The sequence below is a fragment of the Rattus norvegicus genome, chromosome X (genome assembly GCF_021556685.1).
Source record: "Rattus norvegicus strain SHRSP/BbbUtx chromosome X, alternate assembly SHRSP_T2T, whole genome shotgun sequence".
Classification (NCBI taxonomy): Eukaryota; Metazoa; Chordata; class Mammalia; order Rodentia; family Muridae; genus Rattus; species Rattus norvegicus.
Genome location: NC_141554.1, coordinates 158202947 through 158211616, shown reverse-complemented (window position 1 = coordinate 158211616; position 8670 = coordinate 158202947).

Below are 8670 nucleotides of genomic sequence, written 5' to 3'. Positions count from 1 at the left end.
ATGCTGATAGCAAGTCACTGGCACTAATGAGTTTGGATGTCAGACGAATATGCTGGGAAATGTAACCCTGGCGGTATCTTAGGCTAAAGAGACTGCTTGTTCCTTTTATGATTAAGCAAGCCTGCAAAGAGAGGCAGAATCTAGTTTCCATGGCACCAACCTTGAACCTCAAATGTATTAAATAACCTGTAAATACAGATCAAATTGGCAGTTAGTGAGAAGACAGTAGGCAATGAAGAAATGTTAAGTGCTAAATCTTGGAAATTGGTATACGAGATTCATTATAATGTGTTTTGTGCATCTTTAAAGGATTCTTGAAAGATGATAGATAGATAGATAGATAGATAGATAGATAGATAGATAGAGACAGACAGACAGACAGACAGACAGACAGACAATACAAACAGATGAATACCAGAGAGTACTCATTAACAGTAATATAGCTGAATTATTTTAAATTTCCATGATGGCTCCTACTTCAGTAGCTTTTCAACCAAAGAGCTCTAAGACCACATTCCTCATCCAAAGATCTCCAAAGTCACCAAGGGGGAATTTACTATGTCTTTGAAGCCATGATGTCTGGTTCTCTGCTTGTTTTCATGAGCTCTGTATACATTGGACCAAAAAAGAAGGCAATACTTTGACTTTGTTGTCCGGAAATTTTAAGATTGATATAAGCAGAGAAGTGTCCCAACAATAAAATTAGATTATTTTCCTTGCATTTGGTTACTAGATTTATTTAGCAATTGTTTCCTCTGCAAGAAATACTTTTCTCACAATAATAGTATATATCTCTAGTAATTCATTGTACAGTGCATTTTGCTATGAATATAACTAATGAATTTTTCAGGAATCTGTCTTTTTTTCTTTTTGGCTTAGCTTATTTTTCCACAGCCAACACCACCTGCCATTCAAGCAAATAAATAAATAAATGCCACTGCGTCTAAGTCTGCCAACTCTTTCTCAGTCACTTTCCTGCCAGTAGATCTAGTGTATAGCAGCAGATGAGCTCTAATTCACCTTTCTAGAGATTGCATGCATCAAACTGAAACATCTTTCCCTCTCAGCACTCTGTATGACTAAAATCCATGTATTCATTGCTGATAAATGCGTGTGAGATTGGCTGAGTGGTAATAGTTTTCTAATGCTAGAATACTTCTTTCATTCTCAGTGCTACTCAAAAATGCAATGGCTGTGAACACAACTCATTGTTGTCTCATCTGAATTACTAATATTTCCATTATCACATTAAATCCAGACAATAAGCCAAGCCCCACTTTATTTTGTTTTCCAGTTCTCATGATGTAAATACTTACACTACAGATGATTTCAAATAACAAGCATTCACTGGGCATGGAGTTGGAAACAGATGCTCATTAGCATCCTTGGGTACACTATTGCATGTCACTATGTAGAACTAAACAACAATAAGGTCATACAGACTAGTAAACATCACAAATGAATGGGCAATAATGAGTTTGGAGTGTTCATTCCTTTTTGTAAATATTATTTATTTACTCACAATTGTATAAAATTAACAGTCAACAAACAACATTTCTGAAAACTTATTACTCTAATCTCCAGAGTATCTAGGACTTGGTTCCATCACACACACCTTACTGTCTATGTCTCTGTTTATATCTGTGTGTGTCCTTATCTCTGTCTCTTGGTGTCCCTCTTCGTCTGTGTGTTTCTACATGTACATGCATATGTATGTGCCTGTGCAGGCCAGAGGATAACATATATGATTCTTCAGGCACCATTCACCTTGGTTTTGGTTTGTTTGGTTTGGTTTGTTATTGTTTTTTTTGTTTGTTTGTTTTTTAGGACAGGCTCTCTCACTTGCCTGGAGGTCACCTAATAAGCTCAGTTGGACAGTCATAGAGCCCCAGCTATTCGTGAATCTCTTGGGAGCTAAGATTATGAGTGCACATGATTTTATGCTCATACTCTGGTCAGTAACTGAATCATCTTTGCACTCCCAATCCCCATTTCTTACAGTCATTTATATTCCATAGCTAAGAAATCAAAATTCTGGAAGATAACTCAATTTCCTTTTGACAATGAAAACCTTTAAATAGACCCAAAACATGGTGGAGTTGTATAATGACCCTTCATTTCCCATCACTATGCTGTACTATCACAAACAGTTTGTTAAACGTGTCCAGTTGCTCTTTTAGCGAAGTAGAAGTGGATGTGGATGAGTTCATTGTTGCTGGGGAAGCCATAAGCATACTCCTTAATCAGGTAACTGCAGGTGCATTGTCTTTGCCCAGGTAAATCGTCCCCACTTATGCTCATGCAGGCAACTTTAATTAAACGTAGTAGTGCACAAAAGTCAAAAGAAATTAAAGTGGTGGTTGGGAAGAAAAAGAAGGGGTTGTCAGGAGAGGGAGGGAATGAGACAGAATAAGGAGGGAAGGGAACTATGAGAAAAGCATATTCCAGCTCCCTTTTTAAAGACCGAAAGGAAGAGAAAGTATTGACTATCTCAGACAATATGACACACAGGTATCTGCTTCCTTCAGGAAAGAACCAGTGAGCCAGCGAGCAGTGGTAGTGTATGCCCTTAATCCCAGCACTCAGGAAGCCAAGGTAGGAGAATCTATGGATTTAAGGCCAGCCTGGTTTACAAAGTGAGTTCCACAATAGCCAGGAATACAGAGAAAAACCGTCAGAGATGAAGAGTAAGAAGTGGGGGAGGAGGAATAGGAGTGAGCCTGTCACACAGCTAAATTGACATATTTACTACTATTTGTCTAGTGGGTTTCTGTAAACTACAAGGTATCCAAACTACAACAAAATTCATTTTTAAAGGGGGCAAAGGGGCTGGAAAGGTACTTGTTGCCAAACCTGATGACCTAACTTAGTTCCCAGAAGCCACAAGTTGGAAGGTAAAAGCTGGCTCCCACAAGTTTTCCTCAAGCTTCCACACAAACATTGTGGCATGCATAGGCCTATATCCATCTCCAATCCATACCCACCCAATGTGGTGGCCCATGTACAATCACGCCTCTTTTTAGGCAGGTGGTCAGGATTCGAATTCAGGTCCTCTTGCTTATGCAGCAAACACTCTTGCCCTCTGAGCCATCTCTCCTGCCCTGTTTTAAATATTTTTAAGCATGTGGTTCAATGGCATTAAGCAATTTTCCCTTATGTAGACTTGCTACCATCCTTCTCTAGGACTTTGGTACCTTCCATAGCTAAAACTCTGTTCCTGTGATCCAGACTCCTTTGGACTGCTGGCTGTGCCAGTCTGCTATCCTACTATGCTCAGCCCAATCTTGGCTCCACACACCCTCGTCATTATAGGAAACTGTGCCATATGCGCGAATCATGTTCCCTTTCCATCTTTCTCTTGCTCTTCATGCTCACAATGCTGCTTTCTTCTTTTCAAATTCACCTTCACAACCATTCATCTTTAAACCCACATCTCACAGGTCCTAGAGAATGCAAACAGTGAGATAGCCAGCCTCCTGCTTCCCCTTGAGGAGTCCTAAGATCCTTGACTTTCCCCAAAATACACTGTCCTCTTCGTGTTCAGCTTTGGCTTACATTGAAATGACATCACTTTTCTCCTTTTCTAAGGTTCCAACAGCTACCTCTTTGGTCTTCTGCATGCTTAGCCCATGAGTTGGACATGTTCCTATGATTTGATATGATTTACATTTGTGTCATTTTAATGAGTCCTTTCAGGCTGGTTTTGAATTCCCTTTGTTCCCCTCCCTGCCTGCCTACAACTCTTCCCATAAGTGTACATATCCTCCCAGACTAATACCACCCAAGGTAGATCTGTTAAGCACATTCAACAAGACTGAGATTAAATCCTATTGAGTTGTCCTAATGTGCACTATATGTAAGTCCTGGGAAATCAATGCCAAGCAAGCAATGCCCCTGCCTCAGATGCTACTCTTGCCTAACCCAGACTGGAGAGCCCCCATCCAGCCCTGACGGCTCTAGGGCTTATGTTTGAACTGTATGTTGAACAGATCAACTTTCTGGGCTGTCTGTTTCCTATCCTAAGACTTCAAGTTTGTGCTCAGTAGCTTTCTAATCGGGTCAGTGTTTTATTTCTGCAGAAAATGAGCAGATTCCCTATCTGTGGGTTGTTGAGAGGAATCATCCTGCTACCGCCTCTTCTCTCCTGCTAAGTTCTGTACTCTGAATCAAATTGCTCTGCCCCTAAGAAGCCCCCACCAAACCTCTCTGCGGCATGTGAATTACTGTGAATTGGTCTTGTGGGTCAATTGCAATCAAATTAATGAGCAGGGTCCCCAGCAGATTGTCTCTGACTGAGCAGTTACTGTTGTCCTCTGAAAAAGTTCCCTGCATGTGGTCTAGCTCAGCTCTTGCACTTTGAAGAGATTGAGCACTTATTTCTCCCTTTCCTGTGCCCTTTCCTACTCTCAGCAACCTCGCTAGGACACTGTAAACTTAGCAGCAATTTTGACACAATTTCACATATTTCAAACCTGCCTCAACTATATAGCCAAGGATGAGCTTGGGTCCTGCTCCTCTTCTCTCTATCTTCTGAGTGCTGGGATTACAGGTATGCAACAGTTAGCCAAGTTTACATGGTACTGCTTTCTGAACGCCAGTTTTCATGCATGCTTGGCAACCACTTCATCAGCTGAGCTATATCCCCAGCACAAAACAGGATTATTCTCTTTTTCTTTCCTGTTTCATCCTCAGCAGAATTCACAGTTAGCTTTCTGTCCCTTATGCCAGGTCATGGAGGTTCCTTTCAAACAGTTTTGGCTTACAATCAGCTCCAAATCAGGTATGTGATATAGAGCATTTTACTTCTCTGACGTGAATTATGTCTACTTTAGTTCCCTTCACCTTTCTCCTCTTCTACTGTTGGCTCTGCTATCCCAGAGTTTGAATGTGGGAAAGAAGGCAACATAGTTTCAGGGGGATCATAGGAGACTTCATTTTTGTACCTTCCAGGGCCCCTGAAGGGAAGCAGAGCAGGGACCCTGTAGCATCTCAGATTCAAATTTGAAAATGAAGCCCAGAGACTTCATGATTGGCTAAAGGTCCCTTGGTGAGTTGGTGTTGGGGGCAAGATATGACTCAGGCTTCCTGGCTCTTAGCTGGGTATTCTGTCTAGTAGATGCTGCCACGATGCATTATCCAAATAACCTCTGACTTAGACCAACCATCTATGAATAACCCTCATTTCCTGGACCATGCCTGTCTCTGAAAAATTGAGGGTCTGGTAACAGTTAAGAGTCTCTAAATGCCTCAAGTTCCTACTCAGAGCTTCTGAACTTTAATAACTGATTGACCAAGGGTAATTAATATTAACTAGGTATCCTACCCATGTTCTCTACTCCTGTGGACAGAAGTGGGCTCTCAGGACACAGCAATATATCCCTCTACTCTTTCACCCTTTTGCCTTCACCCCAGGTTTGCTATTTGTCACAGTTCCTCTTTTCACAAAAATTACTGACCTTTGACCTGAAATATCCTTGTTTTCCTTCTGTCTTTCTGTCTCTGCAACTCTATCCGGGAGTCCCAGCTCTGTCAGTGATTAATCATATGACCCAACATATTCATACTTTTTCCCTCTCCCTGGCTTGCACATCAGATGGTTTAATAATAAATCATGTCATGTTTTATCTTCATGAGTGCAAACACAAAAATGATGCTGATATAATGTGAAAACATTATTCTAATAATGTATTAGAGCTTAACTTTGCAAAATGATTCTGAGTTTCTTTAAGACACTTAACATAATTATAAAGAAGTAATTTTTAAAAGAAAAAATAATAGGGGTTGGGGATTTGGCTCAGTGGCAGAGCACTTGCCTAGGAAGCGCAAGGCCCTGGGTTCGGTCCCCAGCTCCGGAAAAAAAACCAAAAAAAAAAAAAAAAGAAAAGAAAAAATAATAGACCACACACATGCAAACACACATATGGAGAGAGAGAGAGAGAGAGAGAGAGAGAGAGAGAGAGAGAGAGAGAAATTGGTAATAATGAACACATCGTTGTACCAGCATAAAGATGAATAGGATAAAATGAGTGTTTTTAAAAACACACATATTCATCTATCTTTGAATGCAGTATATGATACAGTCAGCATCTTAGTTCTGTGGGGGAAAATATTGTTCAACATAGAATACAGAGATGACTTAATTTCTATTTGGAGTGAAGTATATCTAGAACTCTAATATATACATTTTACAAAATGATCAGGCGATAGGAAGATGTAAAATTAAAAAGTATAAGGAAGATGAGTAGGGACAAGAGCCCTGTCCAGAACCCTAATGCTGGAAGGGCACACAGGAGTGGCACCTAACCTAATAGAGAGCTGCAGAACTGCCACCTCCTTCCCCTAAACTCAGTATGGAGGTCACATATGTTGTAAGTGGCTTGGACTAGAGAAGATAGGCTGAAGCCACATCTCAGCAATGAATACAGAGCCAGAGTCTGTATAGATTCTGCTTGGGAGCATTTTCTAGGGACTCTGAAAGAAAAAGAATTTCAGCCTGTCAGATGTGCCTAGAGTAACAAAGGAAGAGTTGTCTTAAAATGCTGTTTGGATTAATAATACCATGTAGGGGACTAGAAACACAACTCTGATGTTAAGAGTACATGCCTCTCTATCCCAGAGGACTCCAGTTTTGTTCCCAACACCCATGCTGTTGTGCACTTCACAAACACCTGTGTGGAGCTCCAATTCTAGGGCATAGGCCCCATCTTCTGACGTTCATAGGTACCTGCACACAGATGACATATCCTACCTACACAAACGCACACACAAAAAGCACATACAGAGATTCACACATAATTAAAAATAAATCTTAATACTACCATAAAGCATTCCTATAGCAATAGCTATTATTAAATTAATTAATATATTTTTCTAGGCAAAGATCTAGAAAATATTTGCAGGTTCTTCATATTGTCAAACTCTTCCAGCAGGGCAAGTAAATGCCCTTTCTCTTACATCTCTGTTATCCTGGTATTTAAAATGTAAAAGAAGTCATTATAGTCCTCTGCACTTCACAGAAATTTGGTTTTAATTTGTACTTACTGTATTTAGACATAAAAATTTGGTGAAATATAACTAAAATGTAAAAGAAGTTATCCATTTGATGGACAGTCATTAGCATTTATGGATCTTATTACCAACATATGAATGCTATGGGCCTTTATTATTTTTTAAAGTATACCTTTATTAAGTATGTGTGTGTGAGAGAGAGAGAGACAGAGACAGAGTGCATGTCTGTGCATGTCTGTGCATGTGTGCACATCACTGCACACTAATGGAGGTCAAAGAACAACATTTGGGAGTCCCATTTCTTCTTTACCATATGAAGTCTATCTTAGTTAGGGTTAGTATCTGTCATGAAATACCATGACCAAAAGCAACTTGGAGAGGAAAGGGTTTATTTAGCCTAGACTTCCCCACATCACTGTTCATTTTGAAGGAAGTCAGGACAAGAACTCAAAGTGGACAGGAATGTGCAGGCAGGAGTTGATGTAAAAGTCATGGAGGGATGTTGCTTATTGGCTTACTCATACTGCTTTCTTACAGAACCCAGGACCACCAGCCCGGGGGTGGTCCTATCCACAATGAACTGGGCCCTCCCCCATCAATCACCAAATAAGAAAATACCCTACAGCCAGATCTTATGCAGGTATTTTCTCCATTGAGATTCCTTCCTTTCAGATAACTCTAGCTTGTATCAAGTTGATTTAAAACTAGCCAGCACAGAGTTCCAGGGATCAAACTTTAGGCATCAGGCTTGGCAGCAGTCATCTTTATTGTCTGAGTCACATTGCCAGTATAGTCTCCTAGTCTTCGTCTTATTTTTATCTCACAGTTGGATCTCACTATGTTGCCTAAGCTAGGCTTGAACTTACTGTAGTATAGGAAAGCTTTGAACTTTCAATTTTCCCATCTTAACTCTTGAATAGCTGAGATTACAGGCCCCATATTATCTAAGGGAGTGTTTTAATGAGGGTATTTACTATAGAGTTTTCTTAAAAGAGACCTTCCTAAATATTCTACCACATTTATACATGTCTTACCTCATTTTTATGATGCCCTACATCAAAATTAAAGCAATCAACTTGTTTCAGGGTATCTTGATGTCTATCTTTATTAAGAATTGTATCAATCTAGATATAGTAACTCATACTCTAATCCTAGGATGAATACCATTGGATATGAAACATACATGTGATATTAGCACTTGAGAGAATTCAACGCCAACCTCAGCTACATATAAGAGTTGGAGGATAAAATTGACCATATAATTGGTCAAAAAACGGGCCTCAACAGGTACAGAAAGATAGAAATAATCCCATGCGTGCTATCGGACCACCACGGCCTAAAACTGGTCTTCAATAACAATAAGGGAAGAATGCCCACATATACGTGGAAATTGAACAATGCTCTACTCAATGATAACCTGGTCAAGGAAGAAATAAAGAAAGAAATTAAAAACTTTTTAGAATTTAATGAAAATGAAGGTACAACATACCCAAACTTATGGGCCACAATGAAAGCTGTGCTAAGAGGAAAACTCATAGCGCTGAGTGCCTGCAGAAAGAAACAGGAAAGAGCATATGTCAGCAGCTTGACAGCACACCTAAAAGCTCTAGAACAAAAAGAAGCAAATACACCCAGGAGGAGTAGAAGGCAGGAAATAATCAA